The 26,250-nt window shown below is 35.8% G+C and overlaps 1 protein-coding gene across 4 annotated transcripts in view; it reads left to right on the top strand.

The window, feature by feature from the left end:
- The first annotated feature begins 350 nt into the window (after nt 1–350).
- The window catches only part of LOC109435542 (killer cell lectin-like receptor subfamily F member 2), a 59,067-nt gene continuing 33,167 nt past the window's right edge, over nt 351–26,250 (top strand). The window contains exons 1-5 of one of the 4 annotated variants that reach the window (XM_074326037.1): nt 353–551; nt 2,882–3,444; nt 6,403–6,492; nt 11,936–12,039; nt 13,805–14,023. The gene's annotated coding sequence lies outside the window, so the exon portion shown is untranslated. Of the gene's footprint in view, nt 552–2,881; nt 3,445–6,402; nt 6,493–11,935; nt 12,040–13,804; nt 15,632–19,676; nt 20,713–26,250 lie in introns of those variants that run through there. The other 3 variants (XR_012494047.1, XM_074326036.1, XM_019713483.2) reach the window with 3 other exon arrangements.

Genomic DNA, 26,250 nt, shown 5'->3' with positions numbered 1-26,250 from the left:
GTGTGTACCACTTGAAAATAAGGTTTTTAAATTTTTTTTATTTTATATTAGTTTCAGGTGTACAAAATAACATAATAGTTAAACGTTTAAACCCCTTTTTGTTTTTTTATGAAAGTGAGCTCTTGAGAATAGATTTTCCTTTGAGATTATGTGTGTTGTTTTTACTTGCCTAATATTCACTTTCTGTCAGTAAATTTCTACTGTGTTTTGCTCAAAATAAAAGTATCCATTTGTCTTGCAATCAAAGGACTATAGTGAATTAGCTTCCAAGTTTAAAAACTTCTTACAAACACAGTCTAATTTCCTGTGGCAAGTTTTGTAACCAAATACGTGCTTCACTGTGTTTCTGTTTCATCATGAGATATAGTTAAAACCGTGGTATTTTGGTCACTGAGGAAGTACTATCTGAAAATACGTTTTTGTCTGAATCATTCTTGGGTTGAGACAGTTGATTGGGGTTTGTTTAGCTCACTGCAAAACGGGAGACAAAATGCATGACACCAATTATGAGGAGAAAGATGTTGTACCAACTGAATTGCTGAAATATCCAGGTAAGAAACAAAATAGTAGTAGTGATGGGATCCAGTCTGTACACTAGTGGCAATGGTTAACAGGAAAAGAGTTTTTAGGAGTGAGAGACAGATTGGCTAGAGGTCATAGTTGATTTATAATTTGTGTAAAATAGGCAGATACTGAAATATTTGTCCTAACAAGTAAAGAAAGGGAACTATTAGAAAAAGATGTAAGAGAATGAGATCACGTTAAATTTTATGGTTGAGAATAAAAGTGGTTAATTTCACTGAAAAGAGCAATACAAACTAAAGCATTATATAAATGCAAGGTATTGGCATTATTAAATAAGATAGAAAACCTATCATGAAAGCTCATAGGAGAGAAAAAAAACTAAAAAGTAAGTAAAGGACATTTACAAATAAAGTAAACAGAAGTCCAAGGAAAAAACTTAGTAGAGCATTAGATGGAATTAGTTTACACTGGATGTACTGTAAAGAGAAAAATAAAATATATGTACATACATATCATATATATTACGTATTTATATGAAGCTTGAAATTAAAAAAATATATTTGAGGCTTTATATGATGATTTAATAAGTGAAAAAAAGTGATTTTGTACCATTTGGGGAAAACTGAGATGTCATAATTTAGGAATAAAAACGTTTTTTGTCCTTGATAAAAGTAGTAATCAATTTAGAGAGAAGGCAATTCTGATGAGGAAGAGACGATTTCTAGTTCTTGTTAAATGACTTCATTTATTTCCTCATTAACTAGGTACTTTGAGTATTTTTAAAACATCTACTTTAAAATATTTATCAGATAATTCCAACATCTATGTCATCTCAACATTGGCTTCTGTTGATTGCCTTTTCCCATACAGGTTGAAATTTTCACAGTTATTCATATGCTGAATAATTTTGGATTGTACTCCAGAAATTTTGAATATATATCTTTGTTATGAGACTCTTGACTGTGTTTAAATTTTGGGAGTATATTGATATTTTTGGTTTTGGCAGGCAATCCGTCTGTCGAGGTTCAGACCTTCTGTGGGACCTGGGCAATGTTCTATTCATTAGTTCAGGTCTCAGTGTCTTTGGTACATGAATTAGGGTCAGGTTTAGGCATACACAGTTTGTAGGGGGGTGAGTCGAGGAGTTCACAAATAGGATTCAGAGGGTCCATTTCCAAAGTTCTTCCTTTTTAACCATCTGCCCAAGTTTCCCAGGGGCTGCTCTTTTCTGTTCTACAGCCAGAGATTTGTGACTCTAGTTACCCTGCTCTATCGTGCACTTCTGCAAATGTGGCTGTATGTGTTAGCCCATATGACAGGAGGAAACAAGAGAAAACAGAAGTGGGGGCTAAGTTGGCGCCACCCTCTTGGAGCAATAGCTCTACTGAAAGAAGAAGAAGAAGATCGCTTCCCTCAGGCTATTACTAGGTGCAGCCATAATTGCTACTGCAACTGCCATCATGATACTACGGCCTGAAGTTTGAGGCACACAAGAATGGACAAAAGAAAAAGAAACATGGGTTATTTTCATAGTCTGCATTTTAGTTCCTTTTTTCTACTCCTTTAACCAGAGCTAGAGGGCTTCTTCTGGAGCTCTCTACATTTGTGCCCCCAAAAGATACTCAATTCAAGGCTTCTGGGTACATTAAGTTCAGGGCACTGATACTGGGTTAGGGGAAAGGTAAATTCAAGATTGTTTTGGTGGTACCTCAAATTCTGGTGCTCTTGATAACATTGCTGCTGCTACAGTATATATAGTTTTCAGTCCTTAATAGCTGTTCTATGCATTCTATTTAGGTTTTATAGTTGCATTCAGTGAGAGGATGTGGTATGCTAACTCCACTTACCTGGAACCAGAATCATCCACACATTGAGTGTCTCTTGAACACCTTCTATTTTATAGGCACTGACTTAGATGATAGAGACACAATGGCAAGCAAAAAGACAAGGTTCTGTTCCTCATGGAGCTTACAATAAAATGAAAAAAGTATTTTAATAATCAGCTTTCCTTTTTACTCCAGCTTGTTTTGCCTTTGGTCCATGCTTTTGCAACTCAGTTCCCACCTCCCATTTGAGGCCCCTTGACTGGTCTGTCCTCTTGCTCATAAACACTCGTAGGTGGCTAAATTGTACAGTTTAGGGCTCACTTGGGACCTCTGTTCTGTCCTACTGCAAGGTATATCAATTTAACATCAGGGCCTAACAGAGAAAACTATCTTCTAAAGGACTTCATAGTTCTGATCGAGCACGTAAGGAGACTATGAGTCATTGCTCAATCGACACAAGAAAAAAAACTAAGAAAAAATGAAACAAACAAACAAAAATTCCTGAAAAACTGAAAATTATCTCTTCTTAGATCCACCAGAGAACCGAGGTTACATGGAAAACCAGAGCCCCCAGGCTGAAGAGAGACACAGATGGATGCAGAAAACAATAACTTACCAGAACAGAAGCCCAGGAACAAAAAACTCCACAGAAGCCAATGGAGTTTTATCCAATATATCAGTTACCCAATTTATCAGTTTCCTTTTACCCAATATATCTTGTCTGGATTTGTGTTCTGACACCAATTTTCTGACAGCAGCTGAGTGTCCTATGATTCAATTCCATTTTCACACTACCTACCCACACTTCTGCCTGGCTGGCTATACATTTGAGGCTTTCTGCAATTCCCTCAGCCTTGGTAATTCACTGGAACAACTCACCGAACTCACTGAAGACACTACGTGTATGATTTTGTTATGAAGGAACAGCTAAACGGAAGAGGCACAGGAGTCAATGCTGGGGTGGGAGTGAGAGCACAGAACTCAAATCGCCCCCTGGTGGAACTCCAGTGAATTATTTCTGCATGTCAATACATTCACCAACCTGAAACCTCTATGGAGCTTTGGAGTCTTGTGTCCAGAGTTTTTAGTCCAGGTATTATTATAGAGGCATAATTGATTAAATCATTGGCCATATTATTAAATTCAGTGTTCTACCTCCCTCTCTCCTCGCAGGTCAGAAGTCAGGTGGTTGAAAGTCTCTGATCTCTAATCACATGGTGGTTGGTTTTTCTGGTAACACCCATTCTAGAGCTAGGTAGGACCCCCACAGTAAATCATATTAGCATAACAAAATCACATTAGCATAACAAAAATACTCTTATCACTCAGGAAATTCCAACGGTTTTTGAAGCTCTTTGTCAGGAACTAAGGATAATGGTCAGATATTTGCAAGCTTTCAGCAACAACAAAAATTATAAGCGATACTAAAAGACAACAACAAAAAAATGCAGTTGGAGAACAGAACAAATATCAGAACTGACTCAGTAATGGTGAAATATTGGAATTATCAGACTAGGAATTTAAAACAACTATGACTGATATGCCAATCAAACTCCCAGCAAGTTATTTTGTAGATCTCTACAACATGGTTCTAAAGTTTATATAGAAAGGCAAAAGACTCAGAACAGTCAACATGATATTGAAGAACAGAGTCAGAGTATTGATACTACCTGACTTCAGGACTTACTCTGAAGCTATAGTAATTAAGATTGAATAGACAAGTAATCAATGGAAGAGAAAAGAGAGCCTAGAAAAAGACCCATCCATAGTCAACTGATTTTGACAAAGTAGCAAAGACAATGGGAAAAGGATAGTCTTTTCAACAAATGGTTCTGAAACAATTGGCATCCAAATGTAAAAAATAAATCTAGACCCAGACCTTACACTTTTCACAAAATTCAAATAGATCAAAAACCTAAATGTGAAATACAACACTATAAAACTCCTAGAAGATAACACAGAAATTTTAGGTGATCTTGGGCTTGGGATGACTTTTCAAATACAATGTTAAAGTATGATCCATGAAAGAAAAACTCAATAAATTGAACTTCAGTAAAATTAAAAACACTTGCTCTATGAAAGACACCATTAAAAGAATAAAAGTACTATAGAAAATCTTTGCAAAACACATATCTGATGAAGGACTGTTATCTAAAAATTATAAAGAACTCTTAAATTCAACAGTAACAAAACAAAAACAAATAATTAAAAATGGGCAAAAGATCTGAACTGACACTTCAGCAAAGAAAATATACAGAATGTAAATAAGCATATCATGCTCAATATCGTACATCATTAGGAGATTGCAAATTCAAACAAAAATGCAATTCCACTACATTCCTATTAGAATGGCTGAAATCCATAACACTGAAAACACCAAATGCTGGTGATGATATGGAGTAACAGGAACTCTCATTCATCACTGGTAAAGCACAAACTAGCACAGCTATTTTGGAAGACAGTTTGGCAGTGTTTTACAAAACCAAACATACTCTTACCATATTATCCAGCAATCACACTCCTTGGTATTTACCCACGTGAATTGAAAGCCTACATCCACACAAAAATTTGAGCATGAATGTTTATAGCAATTTTATTCACAATTGCCCAAACCTGGAAGCAATCAAAATGCCCTTGAATAGGTGAATTCATAAACTGATACATCCATACTATGGAGTATTATTAAGTGATAAAAGGAAATGAGCTATTAAGCTACAAAAAAAAAAAAAAAAGAAATAGAAGAAGAAGAAACCTTCGTTAAATGCTTATTGCTAAGAGAAAGAAACCAACTGAAAAGGCTACATGTTGTACGACTCCAACTATATGACAGTTTGGAAAAGGCAAAAGAGACAGTAAAAATATTAGTGGTTGTCCGGGTTTTGGGGTGGGCAGAGAGGAAGAATGAATAGCTGAAGCACAGCAGATTTTGGGGGCAGTGGAATTATTCTGTATAATATTATAATGGTGTATACATGTCAACACATAAAATGTACAAAAGGGCACTCTAATGCAAACTAAGAACTTCAGTTAATCATAATGTATCAATATTATCTTATCAATTGTGACAAAAGTGCCATGTTCAAGATGTTAATTATAGCAGAAATGGGGGTAGGGGTGGAGAAGAGGATATATGGTAACTATACTTCCCATTAAATATTTCTGTAAACCTAAAATTGTTCAAAAAATTAAGTCTATTAATTAAGAAAAATGTCTATAGTAGCATCAATGAAAATCTAGCTGATGTTTGTAGTGTGAATGGAATGCTGGAGACAAATAACACTGTTTAGCCAAGAACGTGTCTAGATAAATTAATTACAATGTACTGTAGCTAAGAGATGGAGCCGGAAGAGAATTCCAACAATGGAATTTATAAGAGGTTTTAGATAAGATGTTTTGAGATACAACAAAAATGTAGAAAATTGTATAAAACAAATATATAACAATAAATTATTGAGATGCACACCCTTGTTAATTATTAATACTATCTTTGTTAGAGAAAGAAGCTTCCTATCCAGCTCAGAAGCCCTTCATGTATTCGTTACCATATGCAATCCTTTCTCCCAAGAATAACACTAATTTTACGTTTTTAATAATCATGTCCTCACCTTAGTTTTGCCTTTTAAAAAAAATGCCTTTTACGTCCTAAAATGGACTTAAAACCATTATGATTAAACCTCCAGATGCAGCTACCAGTTTATTAGAAGTAAAAGAGAAAATCATGTCAAACTACAGGAATAAAATCAACACACACAGTTCTCTCTTTTGTTTCTAATAAATTGGTAGCTGTATCTGGAGGTTTAATCAGCTTTGTGTTTATTTTTTGGGAACGGTGCAAGGCTACTTCATGGGTTGTGTATTCAATATCAAGTTTAACTTCTGTGAACAATTAAATTCTGGAGACAAATTTGTAAATTCATAAAATTACAGGCCAATTGCCCCATCTAGTGAAAAGGGAAGAAATTAAGTTGAAGTAACATTTTGATGGGTAATGTTTCTAGTAGTTTGTTAGCTACATTTAAAGTAAAAATATGCTTTCTCATAATTGTTACAGGTCATCTGCCTTCAAAAAATCATTCAGTCGTGGTTGTTTCCATAATATGTGTGGTAATCACAGTGTTTGGAATTATTACTCTTTTGTTAGGTAAGTGAATTTTAATCTTTGTTTATCTAAGAATTACCAAGAGAAGAGAAGTCTTGATAATTTTTCTGTTTTTTACAGTTCCTGATAATTTTTTTTATTTCACCAATTGAGTTAAACTCCAATAGCCTTATAAAATAAGATCTAAAAATTTAATTGTCTAAGATAGGGGTCACATTATTGCAAGTTTAATGAAATGACCAGAGTCCTCAGAAGGGAGAACACAATTGCCAGTCATATTATGCTTTAATTTACATTATAGTTAGATCTATTATCATGTGATACATCCCCCCCCACACACACATGGTGCCAAAAAATGTATACACATTTTAAGAAAGAAAAAAACTATTAAAATTGTAATACTCAATATATACCAATAACAAAAGATGAATACAAGTCACATTTGACTTCGGCAATTACAAAAGTGGTTATCATCAGTGTCCAGACACTTCTGATTATGGCGAACTACTGCTTGACCAATGTTGACCAAAGTATCCACTTGTATATATTTTTTTTGATATACACACACACACACACACACACACATATGTATATATATGATGTATTTACACATACACACATATATTTGTGTGTGTGTGTATATATATATATATATATATATATATATATATATATATAAAATAGAAATTGCATTTTCAATTAGTATTACTTCAAAGTCATTGTGCGAAGGTCTTGATGGAGGATGTGTAAAAATAGAGCAGTCACATCCTATCTGCATGAAATTGTTTTTAATGCTTGAATACTGGCCAAGAATTCAGCATGTATTCTTTAAACAATGTATTAATTAGGATATAGGCTAAGATGATATTAAAGAGAAAAGAGAAAGGAAAAGGAAAAACATAAACAAAAACAAGTTGGCTTACAAAACATGGTCTGCTTTGACCTCTCAGTGATCCTGAGATCTGTAGGTTCCTATCTTCCGTTATTCTCTTGGATATCACTGGCATCTTCAGGATCTAACCATGAAGCCTACGCTTCCTGAAGGACAGGGAAAGACTCTGCATTGAGGAGGGATGCTCAGTTTTTTAAGGTCTAGGAAGAAGGTGTCATACATCTCTTCCACCCAAGTTTATTTGTGGAAACCTAGTAACAAAGGCACTTATACATAACAAGGAGTCTGGGAAATGTGAATTTGCCCCGATTCTACTAAATTATTATAGAAGAAGAAAACAGATTTTGGTAAACAATTTAACAGTCTCTTCCAAAATTACATTTAATTATAACTTATAATCCTGTTTAAATGCTCCACAAATTCCCAGGAGAAAATAAGACCTGCTCTTTGAAATAAGGAAAAGTAATCTTCACTAACTAACCATCCAGTGATTATGGTCTCATTTCTCTTTCTCTTATTCCATTCTACTACATAGAGACAAAAGTATTTATTAAGAAAAGATTTTCAGAAGCAGATAGGTCAAGAACTTATAAACATTGATTATGAATGTAATGTTCTTGGTTTAAAATGTGCGGGAAATAAAAACCTGTAATAACAAATTACAAAATCATCCATGATTTACCATACTAAGTATATTCTTCCAGATCATCCTTCCATGTTTTAAACTCTTTGTTTTGTTGTTTTTTATTGTGACAAAATATACATAACATAAAAGTTACCATTTTAACCATTTTTAAATGTGCAACTTAGTTGCTTTTAGTATAGTCACAATATTATCCAGCCATAACCACTATATTTCAGAACTTTTTCATCATCGCAGCAGAAACTCTCAATTAGTAAACAATAAATTCCCATTTATCCCTTGCCTCAGTCCCTGGTAACCATTATTCTACTTCTTTTCTATATACCTCATATAAGTGGAATCATACAGTATCTGTCCTTTTACGTTTGGCTTGTTTCATTTAGCATACTGTTTTCAACTTTCCTCCATTTTGTAGCATATATTTTATTTTCATTCCTTTTTAAGGCTGAATAATATTCCATTGTATGCCTATACTATATCTTATTTATCTATTCATTTATTGATGGATATTTGTGTTGTTTCACTTTTCGGCTGTTATGAATAATGCTGCTATGAACATTGGTGTACATGTATCTGAGTCTGCTTTTAATTCTTTTGGGTATATACCTAGAAGATAAACATTGGAATACATATTTAACTTTTCGAAGAACTGCCAAATTGTTTTCACAGTCATTGCATCACTTTACATTCCCACCAACAATGCGTACGTGTTCCATCTTCTCCACATCCTTGTCAATTTTATTTTCCTTTTTGTTGTTTTGATAGTCACCCTCCTAATGGGGATGAAGTTATATCTCATTGTGGTTTTGATTAGTGAGGCTGAGCATCTTTTCTTGTAATTTTTAGCCATTTTTATATCTTCTTTAGAGAAATGACTGTTTCAAGTCCTTTGCCCATTTTTTAACTTGGATTGTTCGTTTTTTTTGTTGTTTAGTTGTACTCTGTGTAATTCCTTATCAAATATGATTTATTTATTTATTTTTTCAAATACGATTTTAAAATACTTTCTCCCATAACATGGGTTGCCTTTTCACTCTCTTGATGGTGTCCTGCGAGGCACAAACCTTGTTAATTTGATGTAGTCTGATTTATCTATATTTTCTTTTGTTGCCTGTGTTTTTGATGCCATATTCAAGAAATCATTTCCAAACTGAATGTAGATTTTTTCCCTATCATTTGTTCTAAGAGTTTTTTATAATTCTAGCTCTTAAATTTAGGTTCTTTGATCCATTTTAAGTTAGTTTTACATGTATTAATTAATGTAAGGGCCTAACTTCTTTCTTTTCAATGTGGATATCCAGTTTTCCCAGCATTGTTTGTTGAAAATATTATACTTTCCCCTAACTAAAGGTATTAGTACACTTGTCGAAAATCATTTGACCATATATGCAAGGGTTTTTTTCTGGAATCTCTATTGGCAAACTATATGTGTTTTTGGCAACTATAGTTGCCAAATTTTTGCCACTATTTTTGGCAACTATAGTGTTTAGTAAGTTTAGGTTTAGTTGTAGGGAACAGTATAGGTGTTTATTGGGAAAAAAAATCCTCATATAGGTAGACTCACACAGTTCAAACCCATGTTGTTCAAAGGTCAACTGTATAAATGAGGTCATGCAGTACTTGTCTTTCTATGTCTGCTTATTTGACTTAGCACAATTTCCTTCAGGTTCATCCAGATTGTCACAAATGGCAGGATTTCCTCCTTTTTTAAGGCTGAATATTCCATTGGATGTATATAGCTAGAGATAAATCATTCTTGGTATGGTATATTTTCTGTATCCACCCATGCATCCATGGACATTTAAGTTTTGCCATATGTTAAGTGATTGTGTATAATGCTGTAATGAACTGGGGAATGCAGTTATCTCTTCAAGATAGTGCTTTTATTTCCTTTGGATATATACCCAGAAACAGAGTGACTGCATCATAAAGTAGTTCTATTTTTAAATTTTTGAAGTACCTCCATTCTGTTTTCTACAATGGCTACAATTATCTACATTTCTATTGATTGTGTACAAGGGTTCCCTTTTCTCTGCATCCTGACAACACTTGTTTTTGGATGAACAATCTGGCTGATGTCTGAAGAGCTAATTTTCTAATCTGCTGTAGACTGTGCAATTTAATTAATTAATTAATTAATTAATTAATTAATCTATTCTTAATTTTTCATATTATTTTGACTGAAAACTTATTTTGGGATTCATAGTACAAACCACTCAGCATGATGTGTCATGTAAAAAAAATTTCCAATAGTCCTTAGTTTTGCCCTTATTTATTCATACCATAAATTTTGAAATCTGTGACTCTGCCCTCTGGTGTCAGTGAGAGATTATAGAGGATCTTTCAATTGGAATAAAGTCAGCTTTGTAGTATCTGAGTCATCAAAGACCATTAGTGGACAAGAGATACAAAACTCATACTTAGCTCTGTAGTGTAAAGGTAATGGAATAATTGGTGGCAAATATAGCATATTAAAATGTTATTAAGATTAAACAATTCATTGCACATATAATAATTAGTTCACACCTGATAAAAAATAACACCTTCAAAAAATTGTTTGCTGCTATTTGTAGCACCACAATCAACATCATCACCATTATTATCATCCTTAATGGACATGTTATAAGGTTACAGATAAAGAAATTATAGAAGAGGTAATAATTAACTTATGATGGTCACTCTAAGTTTAAAGATTTATAAGTGAAATAAGCCAGACAGAGAGAGACAAATACCACATCATCTCACTTACATGTGGAATTTAAAGAGCAAAATAAATAAAGCAAAACAAAACAGAAACAGATGCATAGCTTCAGAGAACAAACTGATGGTGTCCAGATGGGAGGAGGCTTGGGGGCTAGGGGAAAAAGAGGAAGAGATTAAGAAACACAAATTAGTAGTTACAAAATAGTCACAGGGATGTAAAATATAGCATAGGGCATATAGTCAATAATATTGTAATAACTATGTATGTATAGTGCCAGGTGGGTACTAGACTTATCAGGAGGATCACTTCATAGATTATATAAATGTCTAATGACAGTGCTGTACACATGAAACTAATATAAAACAATGTAATATAAATGAAAAAGAAAAACACAAGGGATTTTTTTCACTATAAATGAAAAAAAAATCACAAGGGAAATTAGAAAATACCTTGAGATGCATGAAATAAAACTACAACACATCAAAACTTCTGGTATACAGTGGAAGTGGTACTAAGAGGGAAATTTATATGTGTAAATGCATACCTTAAAAGAGAAGAAACACTTCAAATCAGTAATCTAACTATATACTTCAAGGAACTAAAAAAAGAATAGCAAAATAAAGGTCATCCTTATGACTTCAAAAAGAGTAAAGATTTCCCTAAGAAGTCATTAAATCTACTAATCATAAAGGAAAAGTATACATTTAGTTATTTTAAAGTCAATACTTGTAATCATAAAGACACTATAAGTGTTGACAAGGATGTGTAGCAAAGGAAACTGGCCCACACTGCTGCTATTAGTATAATTTGGTACAATTATATTAGAAAAGATTTTGGTGTCATTTAGTAACGTTGACAAGAGGCACCGACTGTGTCCTAATAATTCCATTCCAGGACAGTTGCCAAGAATATTGTAATAGCATTCATAATAATTTCAAACTTCAATTAACTTGAGTGTCAACAAATTGTAGAATAGATAAATTATGGAATAGTGATACAAAGATACAAAGGGGTACTATTCTGAAATAAAAGCAAACAAGTTAGCAACAATATTCTCTCAGTTTAATCTTCTCTATGTATGGATAATAATAAAGCATATCTGTGCCCTATATATTATTAAACAATACACAATTAAACAGAAGAAAATTGCAAGCACAGTTAAGAATATAGCACAGAAGCAAGATTTCTTCTGGGAGAGGCTGGGTAATGACAGATTGGTGAACATCATCTCTGTGTTTTCTGAAAGGATTTCCTATTAAGGTACAAAGGCCCCTCTGACCACTGGATTGGACTGAGCAGAGAACAAGACCAACCCTGGAAATGGTTAAATGGCACTGAATGGAGCAGATGGTAAGTTTTGAAAAATATGGCAGTAATATTTATATTTGAATTCACTTTGTATGAAACCTAAAGTGTTCTTTAGTTACATGCTCTAAAACTTATTTTAAGACTAATCATAAAGGAAGATAGTGGCAAGTTGTATTTTGCAAAGCTTTTGCAAGCTCCTTAAATCAATCCAAAGTCTATCATAGGTGGCATGGTGAGGTAGAATGACTGTGAAGTTGATTCCAGCCTCATCTACGTCATTTACCAGCTCTTTTCACTTTGAGAAAACCGCATAATATATTCATGTTTCTTACCTCTTCAACAAAATCAAGTGTATTCACTCTGTTGAGCTCACAGGGTTGCTGTGAAGATCAGAGGCTTTGATGTACATGACTGTACTTTTTAAACTTTTAAGTGTTATATAAATGCAAGCTAAATTACTATATAAAGCTACCATCACATCAATTTTCAGCCATTTACAGGATTATGAGTGATGGTAATAGTGCCTATAAAATAAGATCACAGTTATGATGTTTAGACAGGTAAACTTTGTTTTGTTGAATTTAATCTCAACTATATATTTATAGAATCTTTATGTTACTGAAACAATTTTGGATAATGTGGGAAAACTTGGATTCAGACAATTTCACTAAATGTTTGCTTGCCTGAGTTTATGAGAAGCTTTTAAAAAGCTGCTCTATGATGATAAAATAGTCAACATTGGAAATATAACTGTATTTAGTGGAAAGGGCACTGGACGGGACATTGCTAAGTTTGAAAACTAATTCTTACTCATTAGTCTTTTGATCTTGGGCAGATGGTAAGTTTTAGGAATCAAAGAGAACTTATATTTATATACTGTTGCATCTGCAGTGCCTAGTATATTGTGGATACTTCATAAATACTTAAAATTAACCTCTAATTCTTCCTTTACAATACTAAAATAGTAATATTTACTCTTTCTCATTCTCAAAATGTTTTAAGGATCAAATATATTGTTAACTCTCCAGTTGTTGAAAACTGTTCATCACTCTAGAAATGAAAAATATATCATTAAAGCCTAGCATGTTTCAACAAAATCAAGTGTACTTACTCTATTCATTTCACAGGGAGGTCATATCAGACTATAGTGATTTCAGGGTAAAGGGGAGACATTTATAATCTGAAAGCTGATCCAAATGTCTGTGTAAGGACACTTAAATTCAGCTGAATAGCACTGTAGTTTCAGTATTAAAACATGTAGGGAAGTAGGAGAACTGCTAGCAGTAGAGATGTAGAAAACACTGCTGTGGTCTTCAGTTATTTAAGGAAACAGAATATTGCTGAAACTGGAGAGAAAATAGGTGTCAGAACCTCTCCCACCAGCCAAGTATGGCTTTGGATGTAGTTGAAAGAATAATGCGCTTATCGACATAAGATAGGTTTGATTCACTGTCCCTGTACCTGATTTACTGTATCTCCAGCTAATCAAAGCCCATTAACTTGTTAGTGGTCTATACATAGGCCAGGAGAAAATCAGGGCCTATGAAGAACAGAAAATTACCTGTAACACAGCAGCATTTCTTCACTCTTCTCTTGCACAAAATGAAGAAGGTGAAAATAGCCTAGGCCCTGTAGTTTCATCCATCTATGTATGAATCTTAGTTCTACTTGTTATAGGACCATGGGGAATTCAGTTTGGCTATAAAAAGAGATCATAATATATGGGTAATTTTTAATATTAAAGAGATATGCGTAATGCACCCTACATTTAGTGGACAACTAATTGATTCTGCTTTTTCTGTTTCAGTTTTCCTATTAAAGGAGGAGGTGAGTGTGCCTATTTGAATGACAAAGGTGCCAGTAGTGCTAGGCGTTACACGGAGAGGAAGTGGATTTGTTCCAGACCAGACAGATATACCCAGATGATGAGGCAAAGCTCTGAAAGGACAACAACCTGAAGCTGAATGGCACACTCCACAACTAAGATTGAAAGGACAACAACTTGACTTGGAAAAAAGTCCTGGAGGTACACTCTGTTCCCCAATAAATTCCTGTTCCCCTTCCCCAATAAAATCTTTAAAATAATAAAAAAAAGTTGGCAAGGTATACGTCACTAGCAGATAGACCTGGAACCAGGCGCAAGAACCAGGCTTCCTGGTGAGCATGCTTGACTCTGCTTATTTCCTCAGTGAGCCTGGACAAGCTACTGAACTTCTTTGTACTTCAATTTTATCTTCCGTATAATGGGGGAGGGGGAATTGTGTAGCTGTCATCTACAGATAGTTTTCTTTTACTCTGAAGCTCGTCTGAAGGGTCTGCAATTACTTAGAAGTCAGGGTTTGTGTCTTCAATGAAGAAGGAACACCTCAGAACCTCATAGAAAAGGACGGCACCAAGGACCTCAAACTGCTGGGGATAAACTTCAGAGGCTTTGCTTGGATGATGTTCAGACCTTGCAAGGGTGCTGATCAGAATTTTCAGAACACTTTTTAGTTGAGAAACAAGACAACTTCATGAGACTGCTAAACCAAATGGAATTAGAATTAATGGCATGAGTAAATGAACTGATGAGGTCAATTTTACTGTGGTTGTTTGGAATACTGTAAGTGTTGTTTTAATGTTTGATTTTTCTGGATCTATAATGGAGCCCTTTTTCTTTTTAAGTTACGTATAACTGTTACCAATCTAATACTGTATTCTTTAGTAAACATAAGTGAAACATTTAAAAATGATATCTGATTTTTACTGCCCGCTTTCTTTCCAAATGCACAACTTATTATTCTATTTTTCATGGTGACATAGTTATTTACAAAGGTTTAAAAGAAAAAGAAAAGAAAGAAAAAAGAAAACCCAGATGACAATAGTTACAATATAACATGTTCCTGTCATATGCAGCAAATGGGAATTTGATCAACACACCCTGCTGTTGAGGGATGATCAATCTCAGGAACCTCTCTACTCAAACCTCTTAATGATCTGGGACGAAAAGAATGGTATGTAATAGATATTAACAAAGAGTCGTGCCAGATATCACAAAACCTAAACAATATGAAGGAGGAAGAAAATAAAGGTGTTTTCAGCTTTTGCCAAAGAAGAAAACACAGACGCAATCTGCAAGGGCCCCTTCAATTCTTCTCATAAGTAAGTCTTGTCTGACTTTGATGCGGCTCAATATAATTTTCAAACTCTGTATTTGAAACTCCTGCCATCAGATGCACCTGAAAAGACATGAGATCCATTGCCTCCAATGCTGGAGTCTCCGGTTGCCCCACAGGAACTTGGCCACACCCAAAGGAGACCAGATTTTTGTGTAGTGAATTCTGAGTATTGATGAAACAAATTAGGTCTCTCTGAAGCAGGTATAGTGAGAATGGAACGAGGAGCTCCTGAAAGTTACTCCCCATCCTTAGAAAATGCATCTTTGAGAAGAACAAAGCAAAAAGCACCATCTCCATCCTCTGAAATATTTCCCATATCAAAGCCTGGAGAAAAGCCAGGAATGCTCTGCAGTCAGTCGAAGCTGTTGATACAAACAGCACTCAGAAGCAAACTGCTGAAAAGCTACCCAACCCAGATGCCTGCTCTGGCCCTGGGTTCCCCAGTCATGAACAGTGCCTTGCCACCACACTGACAGGTAAGACTTCTATCTGATTGCCCAGAAATAACTGATGCAGACATTGTTGGCTTCCCTGGCTGAGTTTTTTGATTAAGTTGCATACTCTACATGGTGACTTTGACAAAAGGACAAATTTGGCTTATATTTGTATGGTATGTTAATAACTAAGTGAACATATATCTGATATTTACTACCTCAGTGCTACGTTGTAATCAGAAATGTTTATATGTTAAATGTTTGTGAGGTACATGCGTTATGCTAAAAGAAGGATCAAGAAAACTAGTGAGTCAAAATGTGTTTAGTTTAACCCTGATTTTCAATGTAAATCACTTAAGATGTAAGACATCTTATATTTTTTGTATAATTACAAAATCAGTGTCAAGCTAATGGGATGCTCATATTATTTTAATATTTTGTTAACATGTGACACTTGGGTTTTTATATCTTTAGAACTTAAATTGCACAAGAATTTCAAGTAAATATTTTATGTATACAATTATGCCATTATTGTTTCACAAATATTACATATTCTATGATTCTATGTGCCAGAAGACTTAAAGAACTTCCTATGAAAATGGTGCTACATTGTGACAGTTATTTCACAGTTGATATGTAGAATGGAATAAGTGTTAGTTTATGTTCATTTGGAAAAAAAAAATTGAAGACTGGAACATTTTAGAGAGACAACCAAGATAGCACAGTAGGTAAACACTGTGTTTACCTTCTCTCACAACCTCAAAAAAAATTACAACCAATCTACAAAACAACCATTGTTGAGAATAACCTAAAATCAAGCTGAACTGAAGCCTTTCAACTAAGGACTTGAGAAAGAAACCACCTCTAGACTGGTAGGAAGTGCAGAGATGCGGAATGGGCTGATCGTACACCTGTATGTGACCATTAAAGCTCAGGAGGGCTATTTCGGCTGTGGGGGTCCCCATTCACCCCATAAAGGAGTGAGAGATACCAGCCCCACCCAAGCCCAGGGTTCCAGTGCTGGGGAGAGGAGTCCCCATAATTTTGGTTGTGAAAAACAGCAGAGATTGTAACTGAGTGAGACAGTGCGGCTGCACTCACAGGCGCTCCTCTTAAAGGGACTGCATGCAGACTTACCCACCAATGGAATCACTCACTCTGAGCTCCAGCGCTGGGGCAGCAGCTGGAAAGGAGACAGGGACATATGGTAGAGAACTGAGTTGTCTGGCTTGGGATGGGGGCTGGAGAGGGAGCTTTCTCATGGACGGAGGAACTGGTGGAGACCATTGCTTCTTTGTTAAGCCCTCCTACTTCCTGACGCACAAACACAGGTGGCCGCCATTTCTGTCTCCACCATTTGTTTGCCCCACCCTAGCGATTTGAGACCTGGCCCTGCCCAACTTTCGGGCACACCCAGGCTGCTTTCCGTGGCTGCTTGCCTTGGCTCAAGTCGCACTTTCCTAGAGTCTCTCTAAGGTTCATGGAAGCCAGACAAGCAGCATCTCGCTTGAGCATGTCACGTGCCTCTGGCTGAGCAGCCTTAAGCCAGCACTAGTGGCAGCCGGCCTTGGTTCATGGCTTGGCCTCTTAGAGGCACTTCCAAACACAGCACAGGTGGCAGACATCTGCGAATCTCTTCCTGGGTCCTGCTGGGTGGCCCTGAGTCAGGCACAGGCTGTGGCTGAGCAGACCTACAGCAGATTCCCTCCAAGGTGGTTCTGCAGCAGGCACCCACCAGTGGCCAGCTTCAAAATGAGCTGGAGCATCACCTAGCTGTCTCCAAGTATGACACATCCAAGGGGCAGATTGGGTAGGCACCAGGGTCCTGCTGAGGCTGATCCTGCTCTGTAGGATCAGCCCCTGCACAACAACCCTTCCACTGTAGTCAAGGCCAGTCCTCACAACCAGTGAGCCCAAGGGTCAGTCCCTCACATTGATGTGCAATTATCAACCAAGACTCAACTACAAGAGGAGGGCACACACAAACCACACAAGGGATGCACCTGGAGTGTATGACTCAGGTGACCAGAAAGACTGCATCACTGAACCCCACAGCATGCCTACTACATAAGACTACTCTAGTAAGACTGAAAGACATAGCACCCCTATCTAATACATAGAAACAAACACAAGAAGGAAGGCAAAATGGGGAAACAAAGAAACATGTCCCAAATGAAAGAACAGAACAGAGCCCCAGGAAAAGAACTAGCAAAACAGAGATAAGCAATCTATCAGATGGAGAGTTCCAAACACTGATTATAAGAATACTGAATGATCTCATAAAAATGGACATGGAAACCATGAAAAAGAACTAGTCAGAAATAAAGGATACAATAATGGAAATGAAAAATATATTACAGGGAATAAACAGAAGATTCGATGAAGCAAAGGATCCAACCAACAATGTAGAAAATAAGGTAGCAGAAAACACCCAACCAGAACAGCAAAAAGAAAAAAGAATCCAAAAAATTGAGGAGAGTTTAAGGGGCCTCCAGGACAATATCAAGCATACCAACATTCACATTATAGGGGTACCAGAAGGAGAAGAGAGAGAGCAAGGAATTGAAAACCTATTTGAAGAAATAATGACAGAAAACTTCCCTAACCTGGTGAAGGAAATGGACATACAAGCCCAGGAAGCACAGAGAGTTCCAAACAAGATAAACCTAAAGAGGCCCACACCAAGACATATCATAATTAAAATGCCAAGTTTAAATACAAAGAGATAATCTTAAAAGCAGCAAAAGAAAAGCAGTTAGTTAACTACAAGGGAGCCCCCATAAGACTGTCAGCTGATTTCTCAATAGAAACTTCGCAGGAAAGAAGGGAGTGACAGGAAATATTCCAAGTGATGAAAAGCAATGACATACAACCAAGATTGCTCTACCCAGCAAGGCTATCATTTAGAATTGAAGGACAGATAAGGAGCTTCCCAGACAAGAAAAAGCTAACGGAGTTCATCACCACCAAGCCAGTATTACAAAGACTCTTTGAAGAACTTCCTTAAGATGGGTGGAGGGTTAAGGATGGGTGAAAGGGAAAGGAGTTAAGAAGAACAAATTGGGTGCTATACAGTAATCATGGGGATGTAGGTTATATAGAAATACAGTCAACAATACAGTCAACAATATTTTAATTCCTTTCATAAGTGTACAGTCAACAATAGTTTAATAACTAGGGATGGTGGCAGATAGGTTTTAGATCTATCAGGGTGATAGATGGGAATGGGGTTCGGGTCAGGGTGAAATAGGTGAAGGCATTAAGAAATATAAATTGATAGTTAATACAGTATGGGGAATATAATCAACAATGTTGTAAAGATCATGTCAGGTGCCAGATGGGCACTGGACTTATCAGGGTGATCACGTCATAGACTCTGTAGAGTCTATGCACTATACACCTGAAGTAGAATAATATTGAATGTCAACTATAACTAAATATATAGGTATATACAGTCACGGGATGTGGAGTACAACATAGGAAGTATAGTTAATGGAATTGTAACAGCTATATGAGATATCAGAGGAGTAGTAGCCTGGGGGGTGGGTTATCACTTTATGAGGGGTTCAAATGTTTAACTATTGCATTGCTTTGTACACCTGAAACTAATAAAATAAATTGTTCACAAAAAAAAATTTGAAGACTATTGGTAGTTCCAGAAATCCTGATTTTAACTATAGTAAAATGATAAAATTATTACATAATTTCACAATGGATGTCAGCCAAGATTTCTGGCAAATATCACAAACCTAGTCATTATGAAGGATAAAGAGAAAAAAGTTTTATATAAAATTTGGAATAGTAGCATCTGAAACTGCGTAGTAATTTAATTTATCATTTTATTAGAATTAAAGTCATGGTTTCTAGACTATATGTACATTAAAGCTAGAACTGTTAAGAGAAACAAAGCCTAATTTGCTAGCTTATTGATTTCATTATTAATCTATTATTTAGATTGAATAACATTCCATATAAATATATTGAATCATTATTTATATTTCCTGTTTTACTAATAATTTCCTGATGTCCTTTACCACAAATCTATTGGGATATTGATTTCTTTTTCTTTTTTGTGTCTGTTACTTAGAAATCTTGTTCTGTGGAACAGAAGGGGAATGCTAATGTGGAAGGACAGAGCATTAAGATTAAAGAAGGACTTTTTCTAACTCAGAAAAACTTCCTCTTCAACCAAGTATAAATCTTTGGGAGGGATGTCATGAAGCAGTGATAAACAAAAAGAACAATTGTCTGGGCATCCAGATTGGCCAAAATGAATCTTAGCAAACAATGTATAGCTGATGTCACAGCCAGAGTCCCATCATATCCTATATAAGTTGTTCATATAAATAATGTATTATTTGCAGTAGTCACTGAAATATTTCAATATTTATTATTTTATTTTAAAATTTAGTTTTTTTTCATTTCTAGCGTTAAATATATTGAGGTTAAATAAATGTTTTTCTCATTAAACAATTTTCAATTTTTTTTTTAGCTTGTAAGGACACTGCATTGGTAATCATAGAAAATTCCATTTAGATTCATAAACACATACATATTTCATTCATCTAGAATTTATTCATCTAGAATTTATAGTATAAAATAAAACTTTTTTTTTTGCAAAATTGTCACCCATTTGGCTCAACACATTTATTGAGTAATATGTTTATTCTCTATTGATTTATTTTGCCATCTTTAAAACAGATTTAATACTTTTGCATGAGATATATATTTATAGATTACCTATATTGTTTCATTTATATGTTTCTTATGTCAAATTCACACAAAAAAATGTTTAAGCTTTGAAACGTGTAATATCTGATGAGAATACCGAATCTACTCTGTTAACTCCTTTCAGAATTATCTTTGAAATTTTGTTGTTTATTCTCTTTATCTCACCTATCCTGAACACTTGTTATTTAATATATTTTCAAATTTGGAGAGTTAACTGAAGTAAACATTTTTCAGAGCAATACATTTCTTCTGTTTCTTCATATAATAATGTTTCTCTTCTGCACAAAAGATGTATTCATAAAATACGTATTTTTCTGTTTCCTCATCCTTGAATGGAGATATGTATGTTACTATCAAATGAGATACCATTAAATCTGAAAGGATTGCCCTCAGTTTTTGGATGTTTTGGTTAAAGAGTTGGCAACTTTCAGCGTACACATATCTAATATCAAACTGGCCAACAGTTTGGTCATACAATGATACTATAATTTCTAGTACTTGACAGTTACACCAAATGCTGCTATTTTTCTCCATGGGTAAGCCAAGTGGCTTCTCGAAGCCAGTGGAAGACCATGAAGTGTGCTTTTGGTTTAGAAGAGGAGGCATGCAGGGCACACAGGCCTGAGCCTCCTGTGTTACTGCTCTTGGCAGGACTCTAGACAATGCTGATGCTCCAAACCAGCAGTGATGCAAAGGGTCTTTTGCTGACCTCTGTCTTCCAGCTCTCTCTCAATGGACGTATGGGCTACCTTCCATCCTCAATAGTGACAATTCTGTGACCTAGTTATGCCCTCTATAGAGTTGTGGTGTAGTCAATGGGCGAAGGTCAATAGACTCTTCATCTCAAGCAGGGGCCCTGCCCTGGCCTCCTGTACTTTTCCTGATGTCATTTCTTACATTAGCGTAGTTTTTCTCATGTGTGCAGTTTCGCCCTCAGTTCTCCATGTCTATTTTAAAGACTGTCATTAGAAATGCTCAAAGCCTACTTTTTTTTCCTTCAAATCCCTTCTTTGTTCTCTGTCATGGCTCAGGTGTGAAAACTCTTACTGGCCATTAAAGAACTTGTTTAATTCTATCCCATTGGTTGCCGTAGTTGTAGATATTCTGACATATTCATTCTAAAATTTAATTTATGGTACCATTCTGGTCTTTCCTCAAGTCATATGTATCACGGGGTATTTTAACAAGAGGTTGGAAAAAAAATAATCCTTTACCAGAAGTCTCTGCCATTTTTAGACATGTGCTGCTGTTTGTTTTAAAGGTCTCTACATGATCTCACTCTTGTAGCATTGCTCCCCTATTTTCAGGTTCTCTTTAAACATCGTCATCATAGCCAGTCTTGCTTCACTTGGATTGTAACCTCTACACTTCTTACAAACACATACACTGAAGAGGGCTACTGTTTATAATTGTCTTAAAAAGTATTGAGTTATAAATTGTTCATTGTTTGAAAACAAATTAACTGGAGTTCTTTTTATTCGACATCTGGAAGAAACCTGTTACCTTTATTCTAGACCAGCACTGTTGAATCAACTTTCTGCAATGATGGAAATGTTTTGTTATCAGTGCACCCAAAATTGTAGCCATTAACCACACGTGGCTATTGAGCACTTGAAGAGTGGCTAAATTTTAAAAAAACTTTGTGTAATTATCATTAATTAAAATTTAAATAGTCACATGTGATTAATAGCTACTATATTAGACAGCAGCTCTAGATATGTTTGGGATTTGGGCATTAAAGAATGTAGAGAAGAGTTTTTCACTATCAGTTTCTTTGTCATGAGTGGAGTGACAAAATCAACAAATATTTCAGAATAAACTCTTGGTTACTTCTTGTAAAAAAGTGATACATTTATAGATCATAAGCATTAATCAGATATTTGTTTATTTGTTATGCTCACACAAATTAGCACCCAAGCAAGGTATTATTATGAAAGGATTTACATCAAAAGATCTGTGCTTGTGGTCAGTCAGAAGATACTGTATGGGATAAGTGGGAGACAGATAGTGAAAGAACAGAGCCTCAACAAAAATTCTCATTAGGAAAAACTATAGCAGGAAGTGTAACTGATGGTTGCAAGGATGGCTTTGGAGAGGAACAGGCAAGTGTGAGCCTTGGCTCGGCCACTATCAGCTGTGTGATATTAGCAAGTTATGCAGACTTTATGAGATTCATTTATTTTACTACTAAAGTAGGAATAGTAATAATAGTTCCATGCCTTTTAGGTTACATAGTACAAAGCCTGGGATAAAATAAATACTATACATGTTAACTTTTCATATAATTAACTCCTCCTTGCATGTTCAAAGCGTAAAATTATACAAATTCAGAAAGATGTGAATGTTGAAAAAGAGCACCCCCATATGCAGAAAAATTACTTTAATTATGGATAAGTAAATAGATCTTCAATCTTCCCAAATCCACAAGAAAGAGAAAAAATATAACTGTTTATTTACAGATGTCTGTGAATATAAGTTGGTACCACTGGGAGGCAGCATAATACCATACATTAAACAGGACTTTGGTACAGGAACAGATTTGGGTACAAGTCTTAGCTATATAATTCAATAATTCCGTTACTTTGAACAAACCATGTAACATTTTTAGGTCGAGTATCGAGTGGAAATAATGATGTCTGTTTTGACCACATCCCATGAGAGCTGTGAGAATCACTTCAGAATTGTGTTAAAGCATCTTTAACTTAAACGTATCACACAGGAAGTCCTCATTCTCCAAACTTTCATTCACAGAATTACTGCAGTTACTAGATTGTGTGAGAAAACAATAAATGTTAAAAGCAATGGACGAAAACTTATTCACTGATGAACTGACACAAAATTGGTTCCCACTCATCTTCCCTTTCCACTTGGCATTAATTAGCCTCTATCTCTGTCATGACATCAAGGACATTGTAAACTGTCTTTCACCAGCTGTCAGATGCTAAAACTTGGTAATATAGCACAAATATAATGTACTATGCAAATCAAAATTGCTCTAAAAATACTTAGGATTTTATGATAGCCATGAAACTAATAAAGATTTGTTTAAATCAAAAGCAAAATAGTCACTGACAAATGGGAGAATATCACAGTTGCACAAGTTAATGATTTAAATGTAGAAAACCAATAGAAATACTAAGAAGACTGATAGACGCATCAAAGGAGAATGAATTGAAGAACAAAGTATTAAGAGACACTCTTGGTAAAACTGAAATCTGGGAAGTATTCTTTAAAAAAAATGTGACGTTATATTATCATGTTACAAAAATCAAATGAAGTACAGTTGTGCTTTCGTGCTATTATAAAATTTTTTTGAAAAGTAGTGGCTCTCCAAAAGTCTCAAACTTGATTCTTTTCTCATCCTAAGAACTAACTTCAAAACACACAATTGTAGCTTAAATTTTTTAAGTATATGATTACATTTATTTTCAAAAATATTTTGCTTTATTTTTCAAGAGGAAATCTACTTAACTGCCCCCCCCGCACCCCACCATTTATTGTGAAATGGATTCCTTCCTTAAGTCAGTTTATATAAGTGGTCTTTTTCTGGTACCAATTATTCTTGTACTTTGAGGACCTCTAGTACCTATTAAGTTGCTTTAGTTAAGAAAAAAATAAAATCAGATTTGGAAATTGCTAAAATAATTTCACATGATTAGGTACATACTTTATTTTTCTACTCTGTGGCTTTCAATCAACTGTGCCTCCCCCCACATTTACCACTCTTCTGAATGAATGTATAGTTAAAGAAATAAAGTAAAAAACAACTTTTTGAATAATATGTGGTCAAAATATAAAATGCACAAGAAAAACAAAAGCCAGGAAAATTATAATAAAATTCAGAATATATGTATAAATAGTGACATTCTTCTCTAACACAGTATTATTTGCGAGGTTCAATTTCGTTGTCACATGTAGCTATGTAGATCATTAATTTTAATTACTACAATAGTAATTAAATTAATTTTCATTGGATGAACACTTGAAATATTTCCTGTTGATTGGGGTTTTAATGAAAACAGGTATAATGAGTACCATTTACCTGTCTCCTGGTGAATGTAATTACAAGTCTTTCACTAGTTTCTCTAGGAAAAAGACCGAAGGTAGAGTTTGTTGTTCCTTGGGAACGCTTATCTTCTACTTTATCAGTTAATACCAAACTGTTTTTCAAAATGGTTGTACGTTTCCACTCATGATGGATCATTGTTGCTGTTACTCCACAATTTCTTCGATATTTGGTAAGGTCAGAATGTGCTAATTTTTGCCAATCTAAAAGCTATATAATTATATTTCTTTTTTTTTAAATTTTATTTTATTAAATTTATTGGGGTGACAATTGTCAGCAAAACTACACAGATTTCAGGTGTACAACTCCGCACTACATCATCCATAAATCCCATTGTGTGTTCATCACCCAGAGTCAGTTCTCCTTCCATCACCATATATTCGATCCCCCTTACCCTCATCTCCCACCCCCCACCCCCCACTCCCCTTATATTTCTTGATGGTTAAAGTTCACATTGTTTTTTCTAAGTGTGACTGAGAATGATCACCTTTTTATATTGGTACTAGTTATCTAGATATACTCTTCTTGTGAAATCCTTTTCAAGTATCTTGCCCAATTTTGCTTGTGTGTAGTCTATATCCTATATTTTGTTTATTTATTTTTTTAAAATACATTTGGATACTAGTCCACTGTCTATTGTAAGTGTTACAAATGTATTTTTTGATTTTACATCTGTATTCACCAGGGATACTGGCCTGTAGTTTTCTTTTCTTGTAGTGTCCTTATATGGCTTTGATATCGGAGTAAAGATGGCCTCACAAAATGAGTTTGGGAGTATTCCTTCCTCTTCAATTTTTTGGAATAGTTTGAGAAGAGTTAGCATTGATTCTTCTTTAACTGTTTGGTAGAACACCTCAGGCTCCTGAGGTACACAGCGCTGACAACTGCATAGTCCTTGGTGAGTGCTGTAAAGGTCCTCAGTGGCTGCAAAAGCTGTTGGGGTTTTCAGTGGCATCCAGCAGCTAGGAACCATGGCAAGCAGAGATTGTGGCTATAGACAGTGGTGTGCACACACTTGGCTGCTGGGGCCATCTGCAGGCCCCTGTGCAGTGGCAGGGGCCAGTTGCAGACATGTACATAGTAGTGGGGGCCAGGGCCAGCAGCAAGAGTGGGGCCCAGATGCAGGTACACTGGCAGTAGTGGGAGCCCTGGCTGTTGGCAAGCACTGCTGGGTCTTAGCTGGGAGCACAGCAGTGGAGGCTGGTGTTGAAATTCAGGCTGGGGCATGCAAACACACAGCTGGAGGGTTAGCTACAGGGGAGTCCTGTGGTGCAGGTCAGCAATAGGAGCCAGAGTTGCTCCTTTGGTGTCCACAAGCAGGTGTGAGGGCCTTTGTTGTCCGTGTGCACTTCCATGGCGACAGGATTGTCCATGAGTGCGCACACATCGATGGAAGCCAGTGATGGGAGCCAGTGATGGGAGTCAAGCAGGTGGTGCTCAGGTGCACAGCCGGAAGGGTTAGCTCTGAGTGCACACATTGGTGGGAGACATTCATGGGGATCTAGGCTGGCTTTGCAGTCATGCAGCCACAGAGGCCTGGCTGGCTGCCTGTGCTGGTCCTCAGCTCCAGCAAGGTCAGAGAGGGGAAGAGGAAGCCGGGGAGGACTCAGGAGGCTAGGGTGTGTCAACCTGAAAATCTGTGGGATGCAAATCAGTGGGTTTGTGGTGGTTGAGCTGGCCCTTGTTTGTTTCAGTGGCAAAGGCTGCTGGAGTTCTCTGCAGAGCAGGTCACTGGGAATTGCAGTCACTTCTGCTGTGTGGTTGATACTAGTAGCTGCTGCTGTTCTTCCTTGTCCTAGCCAACTTTATAATGCTCAGCTTTGCTGGTTTCTGACAGGGTGAAACCAAAGGACGCTCACTACAC

This window comes from Rhinolophus sinicus, linkage group LG02 (assembly GCF_036562045.2).
Source record: "Rhinolophus sinicus isolate RSC01 linkage group LG02, ASM3656204v1, whole genome shotgun sequence".
NCBI lineage: Eukaryota > Metazoa > Chordata > Mammalia > Chiroptera > Rhinolophidae > Rhinolophus > Rhinolophus sinicus.
The sequence above is the reverse complement of the archived record's forward strand: the minus strand, read 5'-3'. Positions and strand labels throughout refer to the sequence as shown.